Source organism: Oncorhynchus keta, unplaced genomic scaffold (genome assembly GCF_023373465.1).
Source record: "Oncorhynchus keta strain PuntledgeMale-10-30-2019 unplaced genomic scaffold, Oket_V2 Un_contig_1875_pilon_pilon, whole genome shotgun sequence".
Classification (NCBI taxonomy): Eukaryota; Metazoa; Chordata; class Actinopteri; order Salmoniformes; family Salmonidae; genus Oncorhynchus; species Oncorhynchus keta.
The window spans coordinates 324494-338044 of NW_026281089.1; the positions used below are offsets into that span (position 1 = coordinate 324494).

A 13551-nucleotide genomic window follows, 5' to 3' on the forward strand; every position below is an offset into this window, starting at 1 on the left:
CTATGAGGTGACCTCTCTTCTTCTTGTTTCCATGCTATGAGGTGACCTCTCTTCTTCTTGTTTCCATGCTATGAGGTGACCTCTCTTCTTCTTGTTTCCCTGCTATGAGGTGACCTCTCTTCTTGTTGTTTCTCTGCTATGAGGTGACCTCTCTTCTCGTTGTTTCCCTGCTATGAGATGACCTCTCTTCTTCTTGTTTCCATGTTATGAGGTGACCTCTCTTCATGTTGTTTCCCTGCTATGAGGTGACCTCTCTTCTTGTTGTTTCCTGCTATGAGGTGACATCTCTTCTTGACCTCTCTTTGTTTCCTGCTATGAGGTGACCTCTCTTCTTGTTGTTTCCTGCTATGAGGTGACCTCTCTTCTTCTTGTTTCCATGCTATGAGGTGACCTCTCTTCTTCTTGTTTCCCTGCTATGAGGTGACCTCTCTTCTTCTTGTTTCCATGCTATGAGGTGATCTCTCTTCATCTTGTTTCCATGCTATGAGGTGACCTCTCTTCTTCTTGTTTCTCTGCTATGAGGTGACCTCTCTTCTTCTTGTTTCCCTGCTATGAGGTGACCTCTCTTCTTGTTGTTTCCCTGCTATGAGGTGACCTCTCTTCTTGTTTCCCTGCTATGAGGTGACCTCTCTCTTCTTCTTGTTTCCTGCTATGAGGTGACCTCTCTTCTTATTGTTTCTCTGCTATGAGGTGACCTCTCTTCTTATTGTTTCCTGCTATGAGGTGACTCTCTTCTTCTTGTTTCCTGCTATGAGGTGATCTCTCTTCTTGTTGTTTCCTGCTATGAGGTGACCTCTCTTCTTCCTGTTGTTTCTCCCTGCTATGAGGTGACCTCTTCTCTTCATGCTTGAGGTGTTTCTCTGCTATGAGGTGCCCTCTCTTCTTCTTGTTTCTCTGCTATGAGGTGCCCTCTCTTCTTCTTGTTTCTCTGCTATGAGGTGACCTCTCTTCTTGTTGTTTCCCTGCTATGAGGTGACCTCTCTTCTTCTTGTTTCTCTGCTATGAGGTGATCTCTCTTCTTGTTGTTTCTCTGCTATGAGGTGACCTCTCTTCTTGTTGTTTCTCTGCTATGAGGTGACCTCTCTTCTTGTTGTTTCCCTGCTATGAGGTGACCTCTCTTCTTGTTGTTTCCTGCTATGAGGTGACCTCTCTTCATGTTGTTTCTCTGCTATAGGTGACCTCTCTTCTGTTGGTGATCTCTCTTCATGTTGTTTCCCTGCTATGAGGTGACCTCTCTTCTTCTTGTTTCCCTGCTATGAGGTGATCTTCTTCTTCATGTTGTTTCTCTGCTTGAGGTGAGGTGACCTCTCTTCATGTTGTTTCCCTGCTATGAGGTGACCTCTCTTCTTGTTGTTTCCTGCTATGAGGTGACCTCTCTTCTCTCTTCTTCTTGTTTCCCTGCTATGAGGTGATCTCTTCTTCATGTTGTTTCTCTGTTGTTTTGTTTCTGCTATGAGGTGATCTCTCTTCATGTTGTTTCTCTGCTATGAGGTGATCTCTCTTCATGTTGTTTCTCTGCTATGAGGTGACCTCTCTCTCTTCATGTTGTTTCCTGCTATGAGGTGCCTCTCTTCATGTTGTTTCTCTGCTATGAGGTGACCTCTCTTCTTGTTGTTTCTCTGCTATGAGGTGACTCTCTCTTCATGTTGTTTCCTGCTATGAGGTGACCTCTTCTTCATGTTGTTTCTTCTGTTTCTCTGAGGTGACCTCTCTTCATGTTGTTTCCCTGCTATGAGGTGACCTCTCTTCTTGTTGTTTCCCTGCTATGAGGTGACCTCTCTTCTTGTTGTTTCCCTGCTATGAGGTGACCTCTCTTCTTCTTGTTTCTCTGCTATGAGGTGATCTCTCTTCTTCTTGTTTCCCTGCTATGAGGTGACCTCTCTTCATGTTGTTTCCCTGCTATGAGGTGACCTCTCTTCTTGTTGTTTCCCTGCTATGAGGTGACCTCTCTTCTTGTTGTTTCCCTGCTATGAGGTGACCTCTCTTCATGTTGTTTCCCTGATGAGGTGATCTCTCTTCTTCTTGTTTCTCTGCTATGAGGTGACCTCTCTTCTTCTTGTTTCTCTGCTATGAGGTGACCTCTCTTCTCGTTGTTTCCCTGCTATGAGGTGATCTCTCTTCTTGTTGTTTCCCTGCTATGAGGTGATCTCTCTTCATGTTGTTTCTCTGCTATGAGGTGACCTCTCTTCTTGTTGTTTCTCTGCTATGAGGTGATCTCTCTTCTTGTTGTTTCCCTGCTATGAGGTGATCTCTCTTCTTGTTGTTTCCCTGGTATGAGGTGATCTCTCTTCATGTTGTTTCCCTGCTATGAGGTGACCTCTCTTCTTCTTGTTTCCCTGATGAGGTGACCTCTCTTCTTCTTGTTTCCCTGGTATGAGGTGACCTCTCTTCTTGTTGTTTCCCTGATGAGGTGATCTCTCTTCTTCTTGTTTCTCTGCTATGAGGTGACCTCTCTTCTTGTTGTTTCCCTGCTATGAGGTGACCTCTCTTCTTCTTGTTTCTCTGCTATGAGGTGACCTCTCTTCTTGTTGTTTCCCTGATGAGGTGATCTCTCTTCTTCTTGTTTCTCTGCTATGAGGTGATCTCTCTTCTTCATGTTTCCCTGCTATGAGGTGACCTCTCTTCTTGTTGTTTCCCTGCTATGAGGTGACCTCTCTTCTTTTTGTTTCTCTGCTATGAGGTGACCTCTCTTCTTCTTGTTTCTCTGCTATGAGGTGATCTCTCTTCTTGTTGTTTCTCTGCTATGAGGTGACCTCTCTTGTTGTTTCTCTGCTATGAGGTGACCTCTCTTCTTGTTGTTTCCTTGCTATGGGGTGACCTCTCTTCTTGTTGTTTCTCTGCTATGAGGTGACCTCTCTTCTTGTTGTTTCCATGCTATGGGGTGACCTCTCTTCTTGTTGTTTCTCTGCTATGGGGTGACCTCTCTTCTTGTTGTTTCTCTGCTATGAGGTGACCTCTCTTCTTGTTGTTTCTCTGCTATGAGGTGACCTCTCTTCTTGTTGTTTCTCTGCTATGAGGTGACCTCTCTTCTTGTTGTTTCCCTGCTATGGGGTGACCTCTCTTCTTGTTGTTTCTCTGCTATGGGGTGACCTCTCTTCTTCTTGTTTCTCTGCTATGAGGTGCCCTCTCTTCTTGTTGTTTCCCTGATGAGGTGATCTCTCTTCTTCTTGTTTCCCTGCTATGAGGTGACCTCTCGTCTTGTTTCCCTGCTATGAGGTGATCTCTCTTCTCGTTGTTTCTCTGCTATGAGGTGACCTCTCTTCTTCTTGTTTCCCTGCTATGAGGTGACCTCTCGTCTTGTTTCCCTGCTATGAGGTGACCTCTCTTCTTGCTTCCCTGCTGTGAGGTGACCTCTCTTCATATTGCGCTGTAGGTAGCTAGCCTACATTAGTTTCATACATTTACATTTACATTTAAGTAATTTAGCAGACGCTCTTATCCAGAGCGACTTACAAATTGGTGCATACACCTTATGACATCCAGTGGAACAGCCACTTTACAATAGTGCATCTAAATCTTTTTAGGGGGGTGAGAAGGATTACTTACCCTATCCTAGGTATTCCTTGAAGAGGTGGGGTTTCAGGTGTCTCCGGCAGGTGGTGATTGACTCATAGTTGGTCTAAATGGTATTATCGCCCTATTGCTTCAGGATCATGAAAGAGGAGATTTTGTGAGCAACAGTTCACTCGAAGTTTACGAGATTTAAAAAGAGCTTTTGAGCTATGTAAGAGGTTACGGACTAATTCCACAAGTATCTGGTTTGCCTGTTAGTGTGTGTGTGTGTGTGTGTGTTTGTGGACGTGTTTAACTATACTTATGGGGACCAGAAGCCCCCACAATAATAGTAAACAAACCGAAAAGGTCTAATGCTATTTCTAGGAGGTTTAGAGTTCAGGTTAGAATTGGGGTTAGAATTATGTTCAGTGTTAGGAGGTTCAGTTTAAGGTTAAGGGTTAGGTTTAGGGGTTAGTGAAAATAGGATGTTGATCGGGACTGAATTAAGTCCCCACAAGGTTAGTTATACGTGGGTTTGTGTGTATACAGTGCATTCGGAAAGTATTCAGACCCCTCGACTTATCAGCCTTATTCTAAAATGCATTCAAATGTCAATCTATACACAATATTTTTGCTAATTTATTGATTATTGATAATAAACTGAAATATTAATGACATTTAATGCAGACCCTTTGTTGAAGCACCTTTTGGCAGTGGTTACAGACTCGAGTCTTCTTGGGTATGACGCTACAAGCTTGGCACACCTGTATTTGGGGAGTTTCTACCATTCTTCTCTGCAGATCCTCTCAAGCTCTGTCAGGTTGGATGGGGAGCGTCACTGTACAGTTGTTTTTAGGTTTCTCCAGAGATGTTTGATCGGGTTCATGTCCGGGCTGTGGTTGGGCCACTCAAGAACATTCAGAGACTTGTCCCGAAGCCACTCCTGCGTTGTCTTGGCTGTGTGCTTAGGGTCGTTGTCCTGTTGGAAGGTGAACCTTCGGTTTTCATCAAGGATCTCTCTGCACTTTGCTCCGTTCATCTTTGCCTCGATCCTGACTAGTCTCCCAGTCCCTGCCGCTGAAAAACATCCCCACAGCATGATGCTGCCACCACCATGCTTCACCGTAGGGATGGTGCCAGGTTTCCTCCAGACGTGACACTTGGCATTCAGGCAAAAGATTTCAATATTGGTTTATCAGACCACAGAATCTTGAGTGTCTTTATTTATTTTTGATTTTATCTTTATTTAACTAGGCAAGTCAGTTAAGAACAAATTCTTATTTTCAATGACGGCCTACCAGGGACCAATGGCAGAACGACAGATTTGTACCTTGTCAGCTCGGGGATTTCAACTTGCAACCTTTCGGATAACAGTCCAACGCTCTAACCACTAGGCAACCCTGCCGCCCCAAGGTGCCTTTGGCAAACTCCAAGCGGGCTGTCATGTCTGGCCCCTCTACCATAAAGGCCTGATTACTGGAGAGCTGCAGAGATGGTTGTCCTTCTGGAAGGTTCTCCCATCTCCACAGAAGAACTCTTGATCTCTGTCAGAGAGACCATCGGGTTCTTGTTCACCTCCCTGACCAAGGCCCTTCTCCCCAGATTACCAAGCCAGCCCTTCTCCCCAGATTACCAGGTTGGAACCCACTACCCGGGCAGCCAGCTCTAGAAAGAGTCTTGGTGGTTACAAACCATTTAAGAATGATGGAGGCCACTGTGTTCTTGGAGACCTTCAAGGCTGCAAACAAATGTTGGTTACCCTTCCCCAGATCTGCGCCTAGACACAATCCTGTCTCGGAACACTTGTTTTTTGCTCTGACATGCACTGTCAACTGTGGGACCTTATATAGACAGGTGTGTGCCTTTCCAAATCATGTCCAATCTATTTCATTTACCTCAAGTTGTAGAAACATTTCAAGGATGATCAATGAAAACAGGATGCACCTGAGCTCCATTTCGAGTCTCATAGCAAAAGGTCGGAATACTTATGTAAATAAGGTATCTGTTTTTAATTTGTAATACATTTGCAAAACTTTTGAAAAAAACTGTTTTCACTTTGTCATTATGGGGTATTGTGTGTAGATTGCTAAAGATAAAAAAAATATATATATATATATCCATTTTAGGATAAAGCTGTAACCTAACAAAATGTGAAAAAAGTTACGGGGTCTGAATACTTTCTGAATGCTCTGTACACATTTGTATGTGTGTGGGTGGATAAGGGTTGTGCACAGAACCAACCATCTCAAAAGGCAGGTTCCTCCTGTACCACCCTCCCTAGGTGCTCTATAACACACAGATTGATGTATGCAAATGGAGTATATGCCTCAGATTACATCCTACTCCCTATATAGTGTAGTGGGGAACAGAAGCCTGGCTGTTGTCCAGAGAGAAGAAACATTCACTGGATTACAGGGCAGAATGAAAGACAGCAATGTTCAAGGAAATAACCGTTATTAACCCAACCAACTATAAACCCACTGCTACCTGGGAAAGAACTGTTATTAACCCAACCAACTATAAACCCACTGCTACCTGGGAAAGAACTGTTATTAACCCAACCAACTATAAACCCTCTGCTACCTGGGGGAAAGAACTGCTATCTGGGAAAGAACTATTAACCCAACCAACTATAAACCCACTGCTACCTGGAAAAAATGCTACCTGGGAAAGAACTATTAACCCAACCAACTATAAACCCACTGCTAGCTGGGAAATAACCGTTATTAACCCAACCAACTATAAACCCTCTACTACCTGGGAAAGAACTGCTAGCTATTAACCCAACCAACTATAAACCCACTGCTACCTGGAAAGAAATGCTAGCTATTAACCCAACCAACTATAAACCCTCTACTACCTGGGAAAGAACTGTTATTAACCCAACCAACTATAAACCCACTGCTACCTGGGAAAGAACTGCTAGCTATTAACCCAACCAACTATAAACCCACTGCTACCTGGAAAGAAATGCTAGCTATTAACCCAACCAACTATAAACCCACTGCTCCCTGGGAAATAACCGTTATTAACCCAACCAACTATAAACCCTCTGCTACCTGGGAAATAACCGTTATTAACCCAACCAACTATAAACCCTCTGCTACCTGGGAAAGAACTGTTATTAACCCAACCAACTATAAACCCACTGCTACCTGGGAAATAACCGTTATTAACCCAACCAACTATGAACCCACTGCTACCTGGGAAAGAACTGCTAGCTATTAATTAACCCAACCAACTATAAACCCACTGCTATCTGGGAAAGAACTGCTAGATATTAACCCAACCAACTATAAACCCACTGCTACCTGGGAAAGAACTGCTAGCTATTAACCCAACCAACTATAAACCCACTGCTACCTGGGAAAGAACTGCTAGCTATTAACCCAACCAACTATAAACCCACTGCTATCTGGGAAAGAACTGCTAGCTATTAACCCAACCAACTATAAACCCTCTACTACCTGGGAAAGAACTGCTAGCTATTAACCCAACCAACTATAAACCCTCTGCTACCTGGGAAAGAAATGCTAGCTATTAACCCAACTAACTATAAACCCCCTGTTACCTGGGAAAGAACTGCTAGCTATTAACCCAACCAACTATAAACCCTCTGCTACCTGGGAAAGAACTGCTAGCTATTAACCCAACCAACTATAAACCCTCTGCTACCTGGGAAAGAACTGTTATTAACCCAACCAACTATAAACCCACTGCTACCTGGGAAAGAACTGCTAGCTATTAACCCAACCAACTATAAACCCTCTGCTACCTGGGAAAGAACTGCTAGCTATTAACCCAACCAACTATAAACCCACTGCTACCTGGGAAAGAACTGCTAGCTATTAACCCAACCAACCATCAACCCTCTGCTGGTCGCCTGCCAAGAAAGAGTTAAGGGATCGTGAAAAACAACTGCTATTTCAGTTTATGGAAGTGTCTGAAACCTAACTTAAAGGAGAAGACACCTGACCTGATAATGTCATGCTAAAACCTTGCATCTTCCTGTGTGTTGGAAAGAGGCACTATTCTCCTGTAGGCATTACAGATCTGGCGTTTGGTAAACTGGGTTCCTCACACAATGTTGGAATTCTTGGGGGGGGGGGGCATCTCTAAATGTAGATCTCAAAACACTACTCTGACTCAGTGTTAAAAACATCTCAGAACACTACTCTGACTCAGTGTTAAAAACATCTCAGAACACTACTCTGACTCAGTGTTAAAAACATCTCAGAACACTACTCTGACTCAGTGTTAAAAACATCTCAGAACACTACTCTGACTCAGTGTTAAAAACATCTCAGAACACTACTCTGACTCAGTGTTAAAAAACATCTCAGAACACTACTCTGACTCAGTGTTAAAAACATTTCAGAACACTACTCTGACTCAGTGTTAAAAAACATCTCAGAACACTACTCTGACTCAGTGTTAAAAACATCTCAGAACACTACTCTGACTCAGTGTTAAAAACATCTCAGAACACTACTCTGACTCAGTGTTAAAAACATATCAGAACACTACTCTGACTCAGTGTTAAAAACATCTCAGAACACTACTCTGACTCAGTGTTAAAAACATTTCAGAACACTACTCTGACTCAGTGTTAAAAACATTTCAGAACACTACTCTGACTCAGTGTTAAAAACATTTCAGAACACTACTCTGACTCAGTGTTAAAAACATCTCAGAACACTACTCTAAAATCACTCACTCACACAGCAAACAACCATTTAGGAAGATGGAATAATAATTTGTTCTTAACTGACTTGCCTAGGTAAATAAAGGTTAAAAACAAATATATATTTATATATATTAAATAAAGTTGATATGGGATATAAACAGGATAGACGTGGTATGATGAATTTCCATTGACATATGGTCATACAGCCAGTCATTGAGACAGCTGAAGGTCTCTCCTCCCGACGCTACATCTGTACACAGGAAACGGATCTAAATGGCCCCACTTAGAAAACGCCCCTCTGATACGTCAAGGTAAGTGCTGGAGACGAGACAATCTCCCAGCTGTCCTCCTGCAGCGCCTGCTGCTATCAGTCACAACGTAGGTGAGATGTCCTGAAGTCACACAGAAACACAACCACTTAGAGAGAGAGAGAAGATGCAGGTGAGATGTCACACAGAAACACAACCACTTAGAGAGAGAGAAGATGTAGGTGAGATGTCCTGAAGTCACACAGAAACACAACCACTTAGAGAGAGAGAGAAGATGCAGGTGAGATGTCCTGAAGTCACACAGAAACACAACCACTCAGAGAGAGAGAGAAGATGTAGGTGAGATGTCCTGAAGTCACACAGAAACACAACCACTTAGAGAGAGAGAAGATGTAGGTGAGATGTCCTGAAGTCACACAGAAACACAACCACTTAGAGAGAGAGAGAAGATGTAGGTGAGATGTCCTGAAGTCACACAGAAACACAACCACTTAGAGAGAGAGAGAAGATGCAGGTGAGATGTCCTGAAGTCACACAGAAACACAACCACTTAGAGAGAGAGAGAAGATGTAGGTGAGATGTCCTGAAGTCACACAGAAACAGAACACAACCACTTAGAGAGAGAGAAGATGTAGGTGAGATGTCCTGAAGTCACACAGAAACAGAACACAACCACTTAGAGAGAGAGAAGATGCAGGTGAGATGTCCTGAAGTCACACAGAAACACAACCACTTAGAGAGAGAGAGAAGATGTAGGTGAGATGTCCTGAAGTCACACAGAAACACAACCACTTAGAGAGAGAGAAGATGTAGGTGAGATGTCCTGAAGTCACACAGAAACACAACCACTTAGAGAGAGAGAAGACGTAGGTGAGATGTCCTGAAGTCACACAGAAACAGAACACAACCACTTAGAGAGAGAGAGAGAAGATGTAGGTGAGATGTCCTGAAGTCACACAGAAACACAACCACTTAGAGAGAAGATGCAACAGGGAAAACCCCCTTTTTTTGCAGCACTTTCTGAATGGTTATTTTAATTTATTTTTTTAGCTGCTTAAAAATGTGCTGTCTGTCCCCTTCCTCGTTTCTCCCCATAAAATGTAGTCACTATTGCCAGCCAGCTACGGTGAGAGACAGTTGAAGGGCTCTCCTCCCGATGCTGTAGCAGTTTATACACAGTTAAGGGGGTCTAGTGGTGCTACTGATAGTCAAGGTCACAAAAGACTCCCTCAACCGTCCTCCTGTCCATGCTGCTATCTAGAGGACATTCCTATGGTGTTAAATAAGGAGAGTTGAGAAAGAAAATGGAGGAGGGAAGGCAGGTATTGGCTCCCACTGACACAATAAAACACTCCTACACTGTCTTTCAGAGATATACCAGAGAGATTGTGTGTGTGTGTGTGTGTGTGTGTGTGTGTGTGTGTGTGTGTGTGTGTGTGTGTGTGTGTGTGTGTGTGTGTGTGTGTGTGTGTGTGTGTGTGTGTGTGTGTGTGTGTGTGTGTGTGTGTGTGTGTGTGTGTGTGTGTGTGTGTGTGTGTGTGTGTTTATCCCCTCCACTGTCTGTGTGGCCTAACATCAGTCTCTGTATGAGGAGAGATACTGTGTTCAAGAGGGATGAAAGGAGAGCGCTCAGATCAAACATACTTTTCTCATTGTAGACAACAAACGTCCCCAGAAAACTCATTTTCTGCTCATGTCCATCCTAATGTGATTGATACCGGTGTTCTGTTCCAGGAACAGTCTCTACAGTCCTGTCCCTCTATTGTAGGATTGATACCGGTGTTCTGTTCTGTTCCAGGAACAGTCTCTACAGTCCTGTCCTCTCTATTGTAGGATTGATACAGGTGTTCTGTTCTGTTCCAGGAACAGTCTCTACAGTCCTGTCTCCTCTATTGTAGGATGGATACCGGTGTTCTGTTCTGTTCCAGGAACAGTCTCTACAGTCCTGTCCCCTCTATTGTAGGATTGACTCTGGTGCCCTATCCACTGTTCCAGGAAAATTGGTGGAAGTCCTGAAAATATTTTACTCCTACTCTTGTAAAAAAAACAATATGCATGAAGCATTGCTTTGGAGTTCTTTGGAGTTCAGGAACGCTCTTTAGAGTTCCGCTGCTTTAGAGTTCCGCTGCTTTAGAGTATATATCCTTCCTGTTTAGAGTTCCCTGTTTAGAGTTCCGTCCTTTAGAGTTCCGCTGCTTTAGAGTTCCGCTGCTGAGTTCCCTCCTGTCTCAGAGTTCCGTGCTTTAGAGTTGCTGCAGTAGAGTTATGTGTGGAGTTCCGCTGCTTTAGAGTTCCGCTGTTTGGAGTTCCGAGTTTGGAATCCGTCCTAGAGTGCACACAGTAACACTGTCTCTGTGTGATCTACATGTAACAGTATCTAGATCTCTGTATAACAGAATCAGATCTACTGTAAGAGTATCTAGATCTAGATGTAGGACCTGAGCCCTAGATCACATGCCCCAGGATCTAGATCACGTGAGATCTAGATCTGTAACCTAGATCCACCTGAACATGTCTAGATCTGCTAACATGTAACAGTATCTAGATCTAGATAACAGTATCTAGATCTGTAACAGTATCTAGATTGTCCAGTATCTAGATCCCTAGAACGTGTAACAGTATCTAGATCTACTGTAACAGTATCTAGATCCATGTCCCAGTATCTAGACCTGACATGTAACAGACTCCAGATCCCGTGTAACAGTCTAGATCACCTGGCCATGCTCCTCTACAGTTAGATCACATGTAACTATCTAGTACGTGTAACTGTTACATGTAACAGATCTATTAACAGTATCTAGTCATTTATGAACAGTATCTAGATCTTTGAACATATTGATCCGTGTAACAGTTCTAGATCTCCATGTAACAGTATCTAGATCAACAGTAACTATCACCCCACATGTGCTCTATCTAGATTCTCTGTAACAGTATCTCTCTCGTGTAACAGGATCTGAGATCTAGTGACAGTGCCTAGATCCAGTGTAACAGTATCTGATTACATGATGGCAGTATCTAGATCTGTCCCCATATCCACCTGACTGCTGCTGCTGTAACAGTTTCATCTAGTTCTACATGTAACAGTATTAGTATATCTAGATCTACATGTAACAGATCTAGATCTTATGAACATTTGAACATCTAGGTACATGTTCTGTTAACAGTATCTATCTCTACATGTAACAGTATCTAGATCTTGTAACAGTTCTAGACTGGCATTTAACAGTATCTAGCCCGGTTCCTAGATCTAGTGATAACAGTTTAGATCCTAACAGTATCTTTGTAACCTTTCTAGGGAGTAACAGTTTCTAGCCACATGTAACAGTATCTTTACACCTGCATTGTTTGCTGTTTGGGGTTTTAGGTAACAGTTTCTCTACAGCACTTTGAGATATCAGCTGATTGTACAGAAGGGCTATATAAATAACATTTAACAGTTTGATTTGATTTATTGTAGGATTGATACAGGTGTTCTGTTCCAGGAACAGTCTCTACAGTCCTCTATTGTATTACTGATATGCTGATATGCTCTGGGCCCATATCCACAAAGCGTCTCAGAGTAGAAAATTGGTGGTAAGTGCTGAAAATATTTTACTCTACTCTTAGGTTAAAAAAAATCTATGCATGAAGCATTGCTTTGGAGTTCCACTGCTTTGGAGTTCCGCTGCTTTGGAGTTCCGCTGCTTTGGAGTTCCGCTGCTTTGGAGTTCCGCTGCTTTGGAGTTCCGCTGCTTTGGAGTTCCGCTGCTTTGGAGTTCCGCTGCTTTGGAGTTCCGCTGCTTTGGAGTTCCACTGCTTTAGAGTTCCACTGCTTTAGAGTTCCGCTGCTTTGGAGTTCCGCTGCTTTGGAGTTCCGCTGCTTTGGAGTTCCGCTGCTTTGGAGTTCCGCTGCTTTGGAGTTCCGCTGCTTTGGAGTTCCGCTGCTTTAGAGTTCCGCTGCTTTAGAGTTCCGCTGCTTTAGAGTTCCGCTGCTTTGGAGTTCCGCTGCTTTGGAGTTCCGCTGCTTTGGAGTTCCGCTGCTTTGGAGTTCCGCTGCTTTGGAATTCCGCTGCTTTGGAGTTCCGCTGCTTTAGAGTTCCGCTGCTTTGGAGAATGTTTTTATATTTCTATATGATCTAGATCTACATGTATCTAACAGTATCTATATCTACGTGTAACAATCAGATCTAGATCTAGACTATGTAACAGTATCTAGATCTACGTGTAACAGTATCTCTAGTTCTACATGTAACAGTATCTACGTAACAGTATCTGTAACAGTATCTAGATCTACGTGTAACAGTATCTAGATCTACGTGTAACAGTATCTAGATCTACGTGTAACAGTATCTAGATCTACGTGTAACAGTATCTAGATCTACGTGTAACAACAGTATCTAGATCTACGTGTAACAGTATCTAGATCTAGATCTACGTGTAACAGTATCTAGATCTACGGGTAACAGTATCTAGATCTACGTGTAACAGTATCTAGATCTACGTGTAACAGTATCTAGATCTACGTACGTAACAGTATCTAGATCTACGTGTAACAGTATCTAGATCTACGTGTAACAGTATCTAGATCTACATGTAACAGTATCTAGATCTACGTGTAACAGTATCTAGATCTACGTGTAACAGTATCTAGATCTACGGGTAACAGTATCTAGATCTACGTATCTGTAACAGTATCTAGATCTACGTGTAACAGTATCTAGATCTACATGTAACAGTATCTAGATCTACGTGTAACAGTATCTAGATCTACGTATAACAGTATCTAGATCTACGTATAACAGTATCTAGATCTACATAACAGTATCTAGATTCTAACAGTATCTAGATCTACGTGTAACAGTATCTAGATCTACGTATAACAGTATCTAGATCTACGTGTAACAGTATCTAGATCTACATGTAACAGTATCTAGATCTACGTGTAACAGTATCTAGATCTACATAGATCTACATGTAACAGTATCTAGATCTACATGTAACAGTATCTAGATCTACATGTAACAGTATCTAGATCTACATGTAACAGTATCTAGATCTACATGTAACAGTATCTAGATCTCTAACAGTATCTACATGTAACAGTATCTAGATCTAGACGTG

The 13551-nt window shown here is 42.7% G+C and overlaps 1 long non-coding RNA gene across 1 annotated transcript; it reads left to right on the forward strand.

Moving 5' to 3' along the window:
• Window positions 1-894: 894 nt before the first annotated feature.
• Window positions 895-2728, forward strand: LOC127920261 (uncharacterized). The gene is made up of 4 exons (XR_008105523.1): window positions 895-938; window positions 1805-1838; window positions 2007-2074; window positions 2681-2728. It is a non-coding gene; the product is annotated as an uncharacterized LOC127920261 (long non-coding RNA).
• The last annotated feature ends 10823 nt before the right edge of the window (window positions 2729-13551 follow it).